This window comes from Bufo gargarizans, chromosome 6 (assembly GCF_014858855.1).
Source record: "Bufo gargarizans isolate SCDJY-AF-19 chromosome 6, ASM1485885v1, whole genome shotgun sequence".
Taxonomy (NCBI): domain Eukaryota; kingdom Metazoa; phylum Chordata; class Amphibia; order Anura; family Bufonidae; genus Bufo; species Bufo gargarizans.
This window is the reverse complement of record NC_058085.1, coordinates 214,556,643-214,573,577: the sequence shown is the minus strand read 5'-3', so window position 1 is coordinate 214,573,577 and position 16,935 is coordinate 214,556,643.

The window sequence follows — 16,935 nt, the reverse complement described above, 5'->3', positions numbered from 1 at the left end:
CTGAAAAAAATAAGCCCCTATATAAGACAGTCGCCCAAAAAATAAATATATTTTTCAAAAATGCTTTATTATGTAAAACTGAAACAACCTGTCATATTTGGTATTGCCGCGTCCGTAACAACCTGCTATATAAAAATAGCTCATGATGTAACCTGTCAGATGAATGTTGTAAATAACAAAAAATAAAAACGGTGCCAAAACAGATATTTCTTGTTACCTTGCCTCACAAAAAGTGTAATATAGAGCAACCAAAAATCATATGTACACTAAAATAGTACCCAAAAAACTTATCATTATCCTGCAGTTTCCAAAATGTGGTCAGTTTTTTTAAGTTTCTACTCTAGGGGTGCATTAGGGGGTCTTCAAATGTGACATGGCAAGTTAAAATTTTTAAACTGCAGAATCGGGGCAATAAATATTGAGTTTAGTTTGGCTGTTAATCCTGGCTTTGTTAGCGTAAAAAATTTTCATGGAAAATCGGCCCAAAAAAGTTAAATTCTGAAATGCCATATATATATTTTAATTAATTATTGTGGAACACCTAAAGGGTTAACAATGTTTGTAAAATCAGTTTTTAATAACTTGAGGGGTGTAGTTTCTAAAATGGGGTCATTTCTGGGTGGTTTGTATTATGTAAGCCTCACAAAGTGACTTCAGACCTTCAGAAGATTTGCTTCTAAACTTCAAAGCCTTCTAACGTCCCCAAAAATTTAAATGGCATTCACAAAATGATCCAAACATGAAGTAGACATATGGGAAATGTAAAGTAATAACTATTATGAGGTATCACTATCTTGATTCAAATTCAGTCTGGTTCTTTAGGTAAAAAAAGACCCAGTCCTTAACCCGTTAGGGACCGGGCTCATTTTCACCTTTAGGACCAGGCCATTTTTTGCAAATCTGACCAGTGTCACTTTAAGTGGTAATAACTTTAAAATGCTTTGACTTATCCAGGCCATTCTGAGATAGTTTTTTCATCACATATTGAACTTCACGACACTGGTAAAATGAAGTCAAAAAATATTTTTTTATTTATAAAAAAAATACCAAATTTATCAAATTTGTAAAAAAAAAATGCAAATTTCCAAGGTTCAATTTCTCTACTTCTATAATACATAGTAATACCTACAAAAACTGTTATTACTTTACATTCCCCATATGTCTACTTCATGTTTGGATCATTTTGGGAATGACATTTTATTTTTTGGGGATTTTACAAGGCTTAACAGTTAAAAGCAAATCTTTTTTCTGAAATTTCTAAAAAACCCACTTTTCAAGGACCAGTTCAGGTCAGAAGTCACTTTGTGAGGCTTACATAATAGAAACCACTGAAAAATGACCCCATTACCCTCTCAAGGTATTCAAAACTGATTTTGCAAACTTTTTTAACCCTTTAGGTGTTCCACAAGAATTAATGGAAAATAGAGATACAATTTACAATTTTTTTTGGCAGATTTTTCATTTTAATATTTTTTTTTCCAGTTACAAAGCCAAACAAAACTCAATATTTATGGGTCTGATTCTGTAGTTTACAGAAACACCCCATATGTGGTCGTAAACCGCTGTACGGGCACATGGCAGGGTGCAGAAGGAAAGGATTGCCATACGGTTTTTAGAAGGCAGGTTTTGCTGGACTGTTTTTTTTTTTTTTTACACCATGTCCCATTTGAAGCCCCCCTGATACACCCCTAGAGTACAAACTCCCAAAAACGTGACCCCATTTTAGAAACTGCTGGATAGGGTGGCAGTTTTGTTGGTACTATTTTAGGGTACATATGATTTTTGGTTGCTCTATATTACACTTTTTATGAGGCAAGGTAACAAGAAATAGCTGTTTTGGCACAGTTTATTTTTTGTTATTTACAACATTCATCTGACAGGTTAGATCATGTGATATTTTTATAGACCAGGTTGTCACGGACGCGGCGATACCTAATATGTATACTTTTTTGTATCTATGTAAGTTTTACACAATGATTTCATTTTTGAAACCAAAAAATAAATCTGGTCCTCCCTACAGCCCCATGGGGACCCGATGGCACCGCTGCCCGCAACATAAAAAGCCGCAAACCGCAGGTCTGAATTGACCTTCGGTTTGCGGTGATCGCCGAAAACTCTCCCTACAGTCTCCCTACATTGTCTTTGCACTGTCCATATCCCAGATTATACTATTAAAATCTCTGTAAATCAGTTTCCCTAGCACTTTTCACATCTGTCCCTATGCTCAGTTTACTGGAAAATGGCAGAGACCAGGCAGGATGAGGATTTTTATAGGGCTGTGTCAATACAGGGGCTAACTATCTGCTGATTGGCTGGCTGCATGGCTTTATGTATGATCCCTCATTCCCTGACTTCTTACTTTCACATTGTAACATGTGCAACAGCCTTTTTAGAAAAAATTAAATTGGATTTGTTCATGGCCAAACAGGGACAATAATGGCCCTATATCAGAGTGGGAAGAGGGGCAGTAGCGGGGACAGTAACAGTGACAATAGTGGCCATATGACAGTGGGGATGGGGTGGCAGCAGCAGCAGTGGCAGTAAAAGTGACAATAATGGCCCAATGACAGAATGGTAGCAGCAGCAGTGGCATACAGCAGAAGATTGTGGCAGATCAAAGTAGTAGCAGAACCCAACAACAGCAGTGTTATAACAAGGGCCAGTGGTATGCATATCCTTGTAAAAATGTAACATGTACTGTACATATCAGTAGGCCAAAAAGCCCCATTGTAAGAATGGCAGTAGAGGACGCAGGCATGTGGCATCAGACAGGTGGCAGCATCAAAATGGTGGCAGCAGGACATGGCAAGAAGTAACTGCCCATTTTTTAAAATTTTCCGGTGTGGCAGCACACTACAGTACAATTATTAGTGGCATTATGATCTATTCTGTTGCATCAGGCACTTGTGTTTGGAAATCCTGGTTGATCTACGCCTGTTTAAGTTCATGAAGGTTAGTCTCTCAACATTTAGAGTGAAAATGTGAGTTCTCTTAGAGATAACTACTGTATGCCCCCTGCCACAATGAACACCCGCTGGTAGCGAGGGTCTAACAGTGTGGCTAGCCAGTTGTCATCCCTCTACTGAATCCTGACAATGCGTCTGTCACTATGCAAACAAGAAACCATGCATCTGGCCATTTGCTCAAGGGACTTGTAGGGCCTCCCTGCCTCCATCTCCACTGCGTAATCCCACAGTCTGTCGGGTCATCTGTGTCATCTTCATTGTTGCCCTCCAGCTCCACATCATGCTCCTCCTTCTCCTCTCCTGTCGCTTGGGAAGATAAACCACCTAATTGTATACAAAATTCCTGGGTGTTTATGTAGTCCTCCTCCTCTGCCAGGTCATCCTCCTCAGGGCTCAGATGGCAATTAGATGAAGACGCCACGTCTTATGTCCCCTCGCCAATCAAATTTCTCAGCATCACCTCCAGTATACGAAGGAGTGGAATGACATCATTCATCCCGTAGTTCTGCTAACTGACAAATAAAGTGAACCCACTGTGCCACCTGTTCTACCTCTTCTAAGGGCATTGTCTAAGTAAACCCCTTGTTCTTCACAGTAGCCCTGATGGTGGGTATAGACTTTCCAGAGGGGGAGCACCAGGTAGATTCTTCTTGATGAGGATTGGCACATGAGGCAACTGGTCCAGGCGGACTAGGAGGTACCTGAGGAAGATAAATGGAGGTACAGATTTAGTTAGCAGGCCAAGTCGTAACTATGAGCAACAGTGCAGGACCGAAGGATGAGGCGAATTCAAACAAGCAATAGGTCAGGGCAGGCGGCACAGGTACGGGTCAGGCAATCCGGGTCAGAAACAGGAGAGTCAAGACAAACAGGCAGGGATGAAACAAGTAGCGGAGTCTAGAAACTCAAGCGCAGGCCAGGCAATCATCTGCCTAAGTTGCTGGTGTGCCTAGGCCAGAACCACATTTATCCAGTGTTCTGTGAATTACATACTGTATATTATCCTTGATCACAGGTACAACTCCATACACCAGCAATGGCGTGAACTCTTCCAGACACCAAGAGGTCTAAGGAGTGGACCACCTTCTGCTCAACATGTGTGCGGGCTGGTACAGCTTTTCTGGAAAAGTCGGCTTGGGACCTTGCACTACAACTACGTTGAAAGGGAGGGACTGTAGTACCAACAACTTGGCCAAGTGCAGATTCAGCTTCTGTTTCTCACAGAAAGTCTCCCAATTATCATATGGTATACCTCTTCTGTGTTTGGCTACAGATCTCCCACTGCTTCCATCCTGTTGCCTCATGGGCATGCTTCCTCCATGCTGGCTCATGGGCATGCTACCACCCTTGCCCCCTGATGAAGATGATGCCCCCTCTTCACCCTGCTCCCATGTGTGATCAGCTACATCATCATCTACAAATGTTTTGTCATCATTTGTGTCACCCTCACCTGTCTCTGAAGTTAATGGCATAAAAGAGGGCAAAATATTACCAATTATCTGATGATAACAGTCAATATTCCCCTTTTTCCCCTAGCTTGTAGGATTGTTCTCAGATTATACATCATCTACGATATGTTGCCTTTGTATCACCAGGACTAATACACAACTCTTGCAGATGTAACATAAATGACATCTTTACTTAACCCTTTCATGACCAAGGGTCATTGATGCCCCAGTGTCCAGGTCAAAATTTACAAATCTGACATGCGTCACTTTATGTGGTAATAGCTTTGGGACACTTTTACTTATCCAAGCCATTCTGAGATTGTTCTCGTGACAAATTGTACTTCATGATAGTCATATATTTGAGTCAATATATTTCACCTTTATTTATGAAAAAATCCAAAATGTACCCAAAATTTTGAAAAATTCACAATTTTCCAAATTTCTATTTCTCGGCTCCTAAAACTGAAAGTGATACCTAATAAAATATTTATTACTTAACATTCCCCATATGTATACTATATGTTGGCACTATTTTGGAAATGTCATTTTATTTTTTTAGGACGTTAGAAGGCTTAGAGGTTTAGAAGCAATTCTTAAAATTTTTAAGAAAATTGCTAAAATCCACTTTTTAAGGACCAGTTCAGGTCTGAAGTCACTTTGTGGGGCTTACATAGTGGATACCCCATAAATGACTCAATTGTAGAAACTACACCCCTCAAGTTACTCAAAACTGATTTTACAAACTTTGTTAACCTATTAAGTGTTCCACAAGAATTAAAGGAAAATGGAGATTAAATTTCAAAATTTCACTCTTTTGGCAGATTTTCCATTTTATTACATTTTTTTCTTTAACACATTGAGGGTTAACAGCCAAACAAAACTCAATATTTATTACTCTGATTCGGCGGTTTGCAGAAACACCCCACATGTTGTCGTAAACTGCTGTACGGGCACACAGCAGGGCGCAGAAGGAAAGGAATGCCATACGGTTTTTAGAAGGCAGATTTTGCTGGATTGGTTTTCTGAACACCATATGTTTTTTATTTTTCTGCCGATTGTCTTGTGCAGGGGCTGGTTTTTTGCAGAAAGTGTTGAAGTTTTTATTGGTACCATTTTTGGGTACATAGGATTTTTTGATAATTCATTATTACACTTTATGGGGCATTTATTTATTTTTACAGCGTTCATCTGAGGAGTTAGGTCATGTGATAGTTTTGCTATTATCGTTGCGGAAGTGGAAATACCTAATATGTATACTTTTTTCTTATTTATTTAAGTTTTACACAATAATAGCATTTCTGAAACAAAAAATGTTTTAGTGTCTCCATAGTCTGAGAGCCATAGCTTTTTTATTTTTTGGGCGATTGTCTTAAATAGGGTATCATTTTTTGCGGGATGAGGTGACGGTTTGATTGGTACTATGTTGGGGGTCATAAGCCTTTTTTGATCGCTTGGTGTTGCACTTTTTGTGATGTAAGGTGACAAAAATAGCTTTTTGGAACAGTTTTTTTTTTTTTTATGGTGTTTGTCAGATGGGGTCTATCATGTTATATATTTAGAGACTGTTGTTACGGACGCGGTGACACCTAATATGTGTATTTTATTTTTTCATTTTTTTATAGGAAAAGGCAATTTCTTTTTTAATTTCCATTTTTATTTATTTTTTTATTTTTCATTTTTCTTATTTTCACTTTCTTTTTTTATCAAGTCCCTTTTGGATCATGAAGATCCAGTGGGGCTGATGGCTGTACTATACTTTTGCAATGCTCTTGCATTGCAAAGTATAATACTATTAGATGCCCTGTAGGTGGCAACAGCCGACGCTTTTGCAAAGCATCCGGTTGCCATGGCAACCATCGGGTGCTGCCATCGCAGCGTAGCAGCCCCGATGGTTGAGAGAGGGAGCTCCCTCCCTCTATTAACCCTATGGATGCCGCAACCGCGGCATCTATGCGGTTACATCAGAGTGTCAGCATAGAGCTGACATTCTGCTGATGGCGGTGGCTCAGGAATGGAGCCGCCGCCATCACACAGCAGGGGGACCGCATGGCAAGGGGGACCGGGGGCAGCACTGGAAAGAGGGGTGGGGGGTACGGCCGCCAACAATGAAGGAGGCTGGAGCAGGAGGGGAGGGGATAATGGAGGGGGCGGACCGCATCAGGGGCAGCCCAGGGAGACTACTTGAATATGGATAGGGCGGGGGAACTGCACTGCATCAGGGGCAGACGCGGACAGGAGGGTGTTGGAGGCGCAAGATCAGAGCCAGAGAGCAGATCAGAGCCTGAAACCGGCATTTTTTTCACTGCCGTGATCCGATTGGTTAGTCTGCACAGACTAACCAATTGGATCGATTGCCAGCAAGGGACCACTCTGATTGGTCCCTTGCTGGCATTACTGCACTGTATGCTGTCCGTGACAGCAGCAGGGCAGGGGCAGAAGCTTTAATCCAAGCGCTTTGCAGCTCTTGGATTAAAGAGCTGGTTTGGCGTTTATAGACGTGATAGCTGCACGGGGTATGTGCAGCTATCACGTATATAAACGGATTGCAGTCGGGAAGGGGTTAAATACAATGTACACTATCAGTTACAAATCATTTCAATATCATGGTCATAACTATACATACACCATGTATATAACAAAATTGAGGCACTCAGATTTAGGTTGTTGCAATCAAACTTTTTATTATTTTTTCAAGTTTTTTGCAGTAGTTTCATCCAAAAGCCCAATATTGATCCTTGGTACAAACAATATATTTAAACCAGACGTTTTGGTAATTTCAGACCTTCAGTGGTCACATTTTTTTATCTGAAACAATGTATAGTACAAGACATGAGTTGGTATGAAAACAACAGAAAATTATTTTTTTTATATAAAAAGGGTAATTTTTAGTTATGTACATGTATATAGTAATTCAATTAGTTGCTGGATACATAGCTAAGTTGACACATAATAGAACATTCCACAGACATCTTATGAAGGAGAAAAATTAGATCATGCAGAGTTGACAAGACTCAGGATATATTGTGAAGGGAAAAAATATGTGAATATTACTGTGCCGGGTATGATCAGATAGATGTTGTCAATGAGATCCGTGTGGAGTAACACAATGGGGTGCATGGAAATCATGAATAAATGCTTAACATGCTATGGCGTACATATTGGGTTATTGGCAACATCTATTGGTACATCCCGTACAGGGTTATGGATGGATACGTAGTGGCATTTAGATGACAACCCTCCAGTAACTATACAAACGCATATATATCAGTGTCCCATGTAACATAGATTCAAGAGCTTACGATTGAATCTGTGATATGCATGAATAGCAATACCATAGTGGCAGGTATTGTTTACACGGACTAAGGTATATACCAAGGTATTTAAAAGTAAATGCCAAGGTATTTAAAAGCAAGCAAATGAACATGCATTGGGCCATTTGCACAAGGGACGCAAAGGGACTCCATCTCGACTGCACACTGCCACAATGTGTCTGCCGCAGGTCCAGCAAGCGATGCTGATAAGGCTGTTTCTGGTGGTGATGATGACCACAACTCTTCCTCTTCATGCTCATCTATGGCCTGATCCAGCACTCTTCGGAGGGGAACGCTCCAGGAAGAAAAAAAATGAGATGATGTCCCTGATGGTGCCTTTGGTGCGACTGACTAGGTTTGTCACCTCCTCAAAAGGACACATGAGCCTACAGGCATTGCACATGAGCATCCAGTAACGTGGCAAAAAAATTCCCAGCTCCGCAGAGGCTGTCCTAGCACCCCGGTCATAAAAATAATAGTTGACGGCTTTTTCTTGTTGGAGCAGGCGGTCGAACATTAGGAGTGTTGAATTCCAACGTGTCGGGCTGTCTTAAATCAAGCGCCTCACTGGCATGTTGTTTCGGCGCTGAATGTCTGAAAAGTGTGCCATGGCCATATAGGAACGCCTGACCACACAAATTGCTTCCGTGGTCACACACCACTTTACCGATCTCCTGTTGGTGCGGAGTCAGCCACTGATCCACCTGTGCGTTCAGGGCGGACAGGAGTGCTGGTCCAGTGTGACTCTCTGCTTTCAGGCAAGTCAACCTTAATACGGTGTGACACTGACATATCCAGGATGTGAAATAGCCCCTAGGGAGCTGGGGGGGTGCCGTTGATGTGGAGCAAGACGCAGCAGGAGAAGAGGACTCAGCCGAGGAGGTTATGGAAGAGGAAGGAGTAGGAGGAGTAGAGAAGTGTCAAGGAACCATGAACCAGACGTACAACAAGAGATAAGTGGAAATAAGAAGACTTTATTGAAAATCAAGCTGTAAGGCAAAAGTCCAAACGGATGGCTAAACCGAAGCAGGGACTTGCGAAGCCAGAGGTCAGGAACCAGGAGGGTAATCAGACGAAGCCTGGATTAGGAACCAGCAGGGTAGTCAGACGAAGCCTGGATCAGGAACCAGCAGGGTAGTCAGACGAAGCCAGGATCAGGAACCAGAAGCAGCAGCAGTCTTAGAAGCATGTGAACACAGGAGGACCAAGCAAGGAACTGAAGCCACAGACCTCCTATATATATGAGCTAGGCATCCAGCTCCTCCCAGTGGGAAGGAGAAGCCGCCGGGTGGGAGGCTACAAGAAACCCAGAAACCAAGATGGCCGCCAGCACATGTCAAACGAAGGAGAACAGCAAGAAGGTAAGACCATGACAGTACCTCCCCCTCAAGGGCCCCTCCTCCGCGGAGTAAAGAACGGTTTCTGAGGGAAGCGTGCGTGGAAGTCTCGGAGCAAGGCAGGAGCATGGACATCTGCGGAGGGAACCCAGGAACGCTCCTCTGGACCATAACCACGCCAATGGACCAAAAACTGCACCCGACCGCGGACCAGGCGTGAGTCCAGGATATTGCTCACCTCATACTCCTCACGATTGCCCACTTGGACCGGACGAGGCCGAGGAACCGAGGAAGTGAAACGATTACACACCAGTGGCTTCAACAGGGAGACATGAAACACGTTGGAGATCCGCATGCCAGGAGGAAGCGCAAGGGCATAGGCTACCGGGTTTACCCTGCGAAGCACTCGGAAGGGACCAACAAAGCGAGGCACCAGCTTGGGAGTGGGCACTCGAAGGTTGAGGTTGCGGGTGGACAACCATACGCGGTCTCCGACCTGGTAGGAAGGAGCGGGCGCTCGTCTGCGATCAGCCTGGAGTCTCTGGCGCTGCGCAGAGACCTCAAGGGACCTCTGGATCTGTACCCAAGAAGCACGTAGGACGGAAAGGTGATCCTCCACAGCCGGAATATCCTGGGGAGAGAATACCTCCGGTAACACGGCAGGTTGGAACCCATAATTGGCCATGAAGGGAGACGTCCCAGAGGAAGCGTTCACCGCCGTGTTCCTGGCAAACTCAGCCCAAGGCAGGAGGTCAACCCAATTGTCTTGGTGATCGGAGACATAGCAACGAAGGAATTGCTCCAAGGCCTGATTGGATCGTTCTGCGGCCCCATTGGACTGAGGGTGGTAGGCCGAGGAGAAAGAGAGATGAATCCCCAACTGGGAGCAAAAGGAGCGCCAGAACCTGGACACAAACTGACTCCCCCGATCCGACACAATCGCCTTGGGCAAACCGTGCAACCGGAAGACCTCCCTGGCAAAAATCGTGGCCAACTCTTGTGCAGAGGGTAACTTCTTGAGGCACATTTTGGAAAACCGATCCACAATCATGAGAATGACCGTATGGCCTCGGGATGCAGGGAGGTCCACAATGAAATCCATCCCCAGGTGTGACCATGGACGCTCCCCGGTGGCTATGGGTTGCAAAAGGCCCAACGGACGGTGCCGAGGGGACTTACTCTGGGCACAAACGGAGCATGCCGCTACATATGCGGCGATGTCGGAACGTAGAGAAGGCCACCAGAACAGACGTGAAACAGCCCAGGACAGCTGATTCTTTCCAGGATGCCCCGCAGCCTTGGAGTTATGGTAGGTTCGCAACAACCGAGTGCGCAACTCCTCAGGCACAAAACATCTGCCGTTGGGTCTCCCAGAGGGAGCACCAGATTGAGCCGCCAAAATCTGCTCACCCAGGGGAGAGGTCAGGCTGGTGCGAATGGCGGCCAGGATCTGATTCGGAGGTATGACCGAAGTCGGAATCGACTCCTCCCCGGACAGCTCGGAGTACTGCCATGATAAGGCATCCGCTCTGATGTTCTTGGAACCGGGTAGGTAGGAGACCACGTAATTAAAACGTGACAAGAACAGAGCCCATCTGGCCTGACGTGGTGTCAATCTCTTGGCCTCAGAGAGGTAGGTCAGATTCTTGTGGTCCGTCAGGATGAGAACCGGAACCACCGAGCCCTCGAGCAAGTGCCTCCATTCTTTAAGGGCCTGCACGATGGCCAATAACTCCCTGTCACCAATCTGATAGTTGCACTCCGCGGAAGACAGTTTCCGGGAGTAAAACCCACAAGGAAGCAGAGGACCCTCTGGTGTTCTACGCTGAGACAGAAGGGCGCCTACTCCCGTCTCAGACGCGTCCACCTCGAGGACAAAATGCAACCCAGGGTTGGGATGCGACAGAATCGGAGCCGACACAAAGGCGGACTTTAGAGCCTCAAAAGCTCGGATGGCCTCGAGCGGCCAGACCTGGGTATTACTGCCCTTCCTGGTCAGAACCGTGAGAGGCTTGGCTAGCATGGAAAAGTCCATGATGAACTTCCGATAATAATTGGCGAAGCCCAAAAAGCGCTGCAGGGCACGAAGGCCACTGGGCTGGGGCCACTGTAAGACAGCCGAAACCTTCTCAGGATCCATGGAGAACCCCTCAGCGGAAATGATGTAACCTAAGAAGGTTATCTGGGATCGGTGAAATTCGCATTTCGCAAGCTTACCGAACAGCTTGTTCTCTCGTAACCGTTGCAACACTCGTCTGACATCCAGAATGTGGGCCTCCATGGATTCAGAATATACCAAGATGTCATCCAAATAGACCACCACACACTGCTGCAACAGGTCACGGAAAACATCGTTGATGAATTCCTGGAAGACTGCGGGCGCATTGCACAACCCAAAGGGCATAACCAAGGATTCATAATGACCGGTCCTGGTGTTAAACGCGGTCTTCCACTCATCGCCCGCCTTGATCCTTACCAGGTTATATGCCGCCCTCAGGTCGAGTTTGGTAAAGACCGTGGCCCCTTTGAGGCGATCGAACAGCTCGGAAATCAAGGGTATCGGGTAAGCGTTCTTGATCGTGATGCGATTGAGACCCCTGTAATCGATGCAAGGCCTCAACTCACCGCCCTTCTTTTTCACAAAGAAAAATCCAGCCCCTGCCGGGGACGAGGATTTGCGAATGTGTCCGCGTGAAAGCGCCTCCCTCACGTACTCCTCCATGGCCTCATTCTCCGCTACCGACAGTGGATAGACTTTGCCACGAGGAGGAACGGCACCAGATTGTAACTCTATGGCACAATCGTATGGGCGGTGCGGAGGTAGGGCAACCACACGCACCTTATCGAATACATCCCGGTACTCCTCGTATTCAGGAGGCAACAGAGAGTCCGAGGAAGTACACAGCAACTTGACAGACCCATGGATGCAACTAGCCCCACACTGCGGTGACCACGAGAGGATCTCGGCCGACCTCCAATCGAAAGTCGGATTATGCTTCTGGACCCAGGGGTACCCCAAGACCACCGAGTAGTGTGGAGACGAAATAACCTGGAGACAGACCGACTCTCTGTGAACGGCACCAATGGCCATCCCCACTGGAAGGGTCTCATGAGTCACGTGTGGCGGCAGAAGGGGTCTGCCGTCTATCGCCTCAAGAGCCAGTGGGGAACCTCGAGGCTGCAGAGGAATGGAATTGGCGGCAGCGAACACACTATCAATGAACAAACCACCAGCACCAGAGTCCACCAACGCCTGAGTCGTCACCGAGCCCCCGACCCAGGAGAGGACAACAGTAATCAGTGGTTTGTCAACACGGGAAACCGGGGACGAGGAGACTCCACCCAAGATCTGCCCCCGACAGGATCTCAGGTGCGAGCGTTTCCCGGACGGTTCGGGCATGCCAACCGAAAATGCCCACCGAGACCACAGTACATGCATCGGCCCTCGCATCTCCGGAGTGCCCTCTCCCCCTCGGACAGGCGAGCAAACCCCAGCTGCATGGGTTCACCCTCAGACAAGTCATCCCCAGGAGGCGTGGGAGGAGAGGGAGGCACGGGTGGGACAGCAAACGTAGGCGCCAATCTGTTAGAAGACCTCCGCAGGCTCTCCTTAAAGGAAGGTCTCTCCCTGAGTCTGGTGTCAATCAAAATCAGGAAAGAAATAAGAGACTCGAGCTCCACTGGTAGGTCCTTAGCTGCAACCTCATCCTTCAAGGCATCCGAGAGACCATGAGAGAAAGCAGCGACCAGAGCCTCATTATTCCAGCCCACCTCTGCTGCCAGGGTACGAATCTCAATGGCGTATTCAGCTACGGATCGTGAACCCTGTCTGATGGACATAAGGAGCTTCGCAGCAGAGGCAGCACGAGCCGGCACATCGAATACCTTCCGAAGAGAAGCAACAAAACCGGAAAACTCGGCAACCACCGGATTGTTGTTCTCCCATAAAGGGCTGGCCCAGGCCAAGGCCTTGTCCGAGAGCAGCGAGATCAAGAAGCCCACCTTTGATCTCTCAGTAGGAAAGGCATGTGGCAGCAACTCGAAATAAATGCCCACCTGGTTAAGGAAACCTCGGCACTGAGTTGGCTCTCCCCCAAAGCGCTGTGGAAGGGGGGCAGAACCGGTCATACCCCGAAACACCGCAGGCGCAGCAACAGGTGTCGGGGTAGACTCTGGCGCAACAACCGGAGCGGCAGTAGGAGCGGGCCCAGGAGCGACAACCGACCCATCGGCAACGGAAGCTAAATGAGCCGTGCGTTCAAGCAGGGTTTGCAACGCCACAGCGAACCGACCCAACAGGTGATCCTGCTGATCAAGTCTGGCAACCAGCGTAGGTAGCGAGGATGGCCCTGTACCGTCAGAATTCATGGCTTGGTCCTAATGTCAAGGAACCATGAACCAGACGTACAACAAGAGATAAGTGGAAATAAGAAGGCTTTATTGAAAATCAAGCTGTAAGGCAAAAGTCCAAACGGATGGCTTAAACCGAAGCAGGGTCTTGCGAAGCCAGAGGTCAGGAACCAGGAGGGTAATCAGACGAAGCCTGGATTAGGAACCAGCAGGGTAGTCAGACGAAGCCTGGATCAGGAACCAGCAGGGTAGTCAGACGAAGCCAGGATCAGGAACCAGAAGCAGCAGCAGTCTTAGAAGCATGTGAACACAGGAGGACCAAGCAAGGAACTGAAGCCACAGACCTCCTATATATATGAGCTAGGCATCCAGCTCCTCCCAGTGGGAAGGAGAAGCCGCCGGGTGGGAGGCTACAAGAAACCCAGAAACCAAGATGGCCGCCAGCACATGTCAAACGAAGGAGAACAGCAAGAAGGTAAGACCATGACAAGAAGGTGGCAGCAGGCCTGCCTGCAAGTCGTGGCGGTGTCACCTTGCCCCAACACTGTGTGCCAGACATGCCATGACTTCCTTTTGCACAATCGAGTACAGGTTGGGGATTGCCTTTTGTGCAAATAAATTTCGGCCGGGTACCTTCCACTGCGGTGTCCCAATAGCTACAAATATTTTGAAGGCCTCAGACTCCACCAGCTTGTATGGTAAAAGCTGTCGGGCTAAGAGTTCCGACAAGCCAGCTGTCAGACGCCGGGCAGGGGGTGACTTTGTGACATTGGCTTCTTATGCTCAAACATGTCCTTGACAGACATCTGACTATGGTCAGATGAGCAGGAACTGCTCAAGGCGAGAGGCAGAGTGGCGGGTGGTTGAGAGGGGGCAAGGAGGACAGCAGTGGTTGATGTGACTGAAGATGCTGGACCAGGAGGAGGAGGTGGCTTTGAGTTTGTGTGCTGCTTGTACTCGTCATCATGTGTTGATCCCATAGGCATTTGTGATGTGAGATCATGTGCTTTCGCAAAGCATTTGTACCTAGGTGGGTGTTGGACTTCCCACGACTCAGTTTCTTTTGGCACAGGTTGCAAATAGCATCGCTGTTATCAGAGGCAGACACACAAAAAAAATGCCACACTGCTGATCTTTGCAATGACGGCATTCTGGTGGTGGCAACAGCATGCGTTGATTGGTGTGCTGTCTGGCTGACCACGGGTGCCGATACATGCTGTCTGACTGTGCCACTAGCTCCTTGCGACAACCTCCCCCCACTTCCAACTCGTCTCCTCCTCCTCCTCTCTGTCTCCCCATCTAAACTTTCCCCCTGTTCTTCTCTTTGAGCGGGCACCCACGTGACATCCACGGACACATCGTCATCATCAACCGCTTCTCTTGTATCTGACAACTTAGCAAAGGAAGCAAAAGCGGGTACAACATCATCACACCGTACGTCCATGTGTGTAATGCTGCCTGACAGACATATCCATGTTATCTACATCCTCTTATGGTTGCGCATCACTCATTTCTTCCAACTGATGTGTAAATAACTCTTCCAACTGAAGCTGAGCTGGAGGAGGATGGTGCGTCAAGGTTCCGAGCGGAAACTATAGAAGATTGGGTGTCCTGTGTTAGCCAGTCAACTATGTCCTCAGAAGATACGTGGCCTCTGAACACTGGGCATTAGTCTAGGGCCAAAGGGAATCACAGCACCACGACCACGACTGGCCCTGCGGGGTGGCCTGCCTCTGCCTGTAATTTTTTTTTACATTAGTTAAGTTGTACTATGTGTGCAAGCTACTGTGACACAAGATATGAGTTGCGCTAAAGTGACACTATGGACTTGCAGCTGGGCCTTAAACACACAAACACGTGTGTAACTGACTGCTATTTATTTAGTCAAAATTGTTGTTTTTCTTTAAATGGAATCGAATGTGACACCAGATTTGAATGGCGTTGAAGTGACACTATGCACTGGGCCTTAAACACACAAACACATGTGTCACTGACTGCTAGTTATTTACAGTCAAAATTGTTGTTTTTCTTTAAATGTAATCAAATGTGACACCAGATATGAGTTGCGCTGGTGACACTATGCACTTGCAGGGCTGTGAGCCTGACACACACTCTGGCAGGCAGGCAACTGCAATTTGATTACACAGGGAAAAAAAAGAAGCACACTGATGTTCTAGCCCTAAAAAAGCCTTTTTGGAGTGCTGTCCTTACAGCAGAGATCAGATGAGTCCTTTAGGACTGTAGTGGACATTGACAGTGGCGCAGCTATAGGGGTCGCAGTGGTCGCAATTGCGACCGGGCCCCCAAGTCCCCCCTGCCCACGGGGCCCCCTCAAGCCAGGAGAACGCGGCCCCAGCTGATAACTGTCTTAGTGAAATCAGATTCTGGGGGCGGAGGCGGAGCGGAGGGGAGGCCCTGCGTGACGCGCACTGTGCAGGGCAGGCGAAGGAGGGAGGGGGAGCGGCTTCAGTTGAGGTCGGAAGACGGAAGAAGAGGCTGTGTGCAGCGGACCGCAGTGCTGGCCTGGCTGCGAGTGACTCACTGTCTGACTGACTCCTGTCCTGGCTGAGAGCTCCCCTCCTCCTATCCTGCCTGCGACTGCGACGAGTGCAACTGCCGACTGTCTGCTGAGATGAGCGTGGCGCTGGTGCAGTTATAAACTGACTGTTAACTTACAGGACCAGGGTCCTGGTGGTCCGGTCCAGACCAGTCTAAGTGTCTGTGACTGTCCCTGAGTGAGTCCGGGGGCCCTTACCCGCCTGGTGGGAGCGCCGGTGGCGGTGATATAGTGATAACTTAAGCCCAGCAGCAGCCCTAGACCAGTCAATACCCCCTCCTTTAGGAAACAAATCTCAGTCAGTACTCTAGTCTCATCAGATGTGACTGCAGGCAGGCCAGCAGCGATCAAACAGCCGGGATCAATGTGCACAGCCTGGGTGGGAGGCCCCCCTTACCCTGGCCTTAGGCAAGTGACAAACTGCCCTCCCCCCCCTCCTCAATCTTAGGCAAGTGACAAACCCAGCCTGCTACATCTACAATGAGCAACTACAACAAATATAAAGCCAAACTGCAGTTCCTCTATGTGATGCCTCGGATATCTTCCACTGGACCCACAGGCTGTGGGTCCAGTGGAAGCTATCCAAGGCATCACATAGAGGAACTGCAGTTTGGCATTACATTTGTTGTAGTTGCTCATTGTAGATGTAGAAGAGCTGATTTTGTCACTTGCCTAAGAATGAGGGGGGCAGTTTGTCACTTGCCTAAGGGAGGCCTCCCACTGTGCACATTAATCCTGGCTGATCGATTGCTGCTGCTCTCACATCTGATGAGAGATTTCCTAAGGGACGGGGTATTAACTGGCATTAGGGACGGGCTGGTGGATGAGGGCAGCCACTCATTCCTGCCTATGGATCACCCAGTTTGCACTTAGCTATGCCAGGGGGTCCCTGATGTATTAACTGACCAATAACATGGAGATCCCAGTGCCAGCTGCCTTGCTGGTGGACGATTGGCATATACTTCT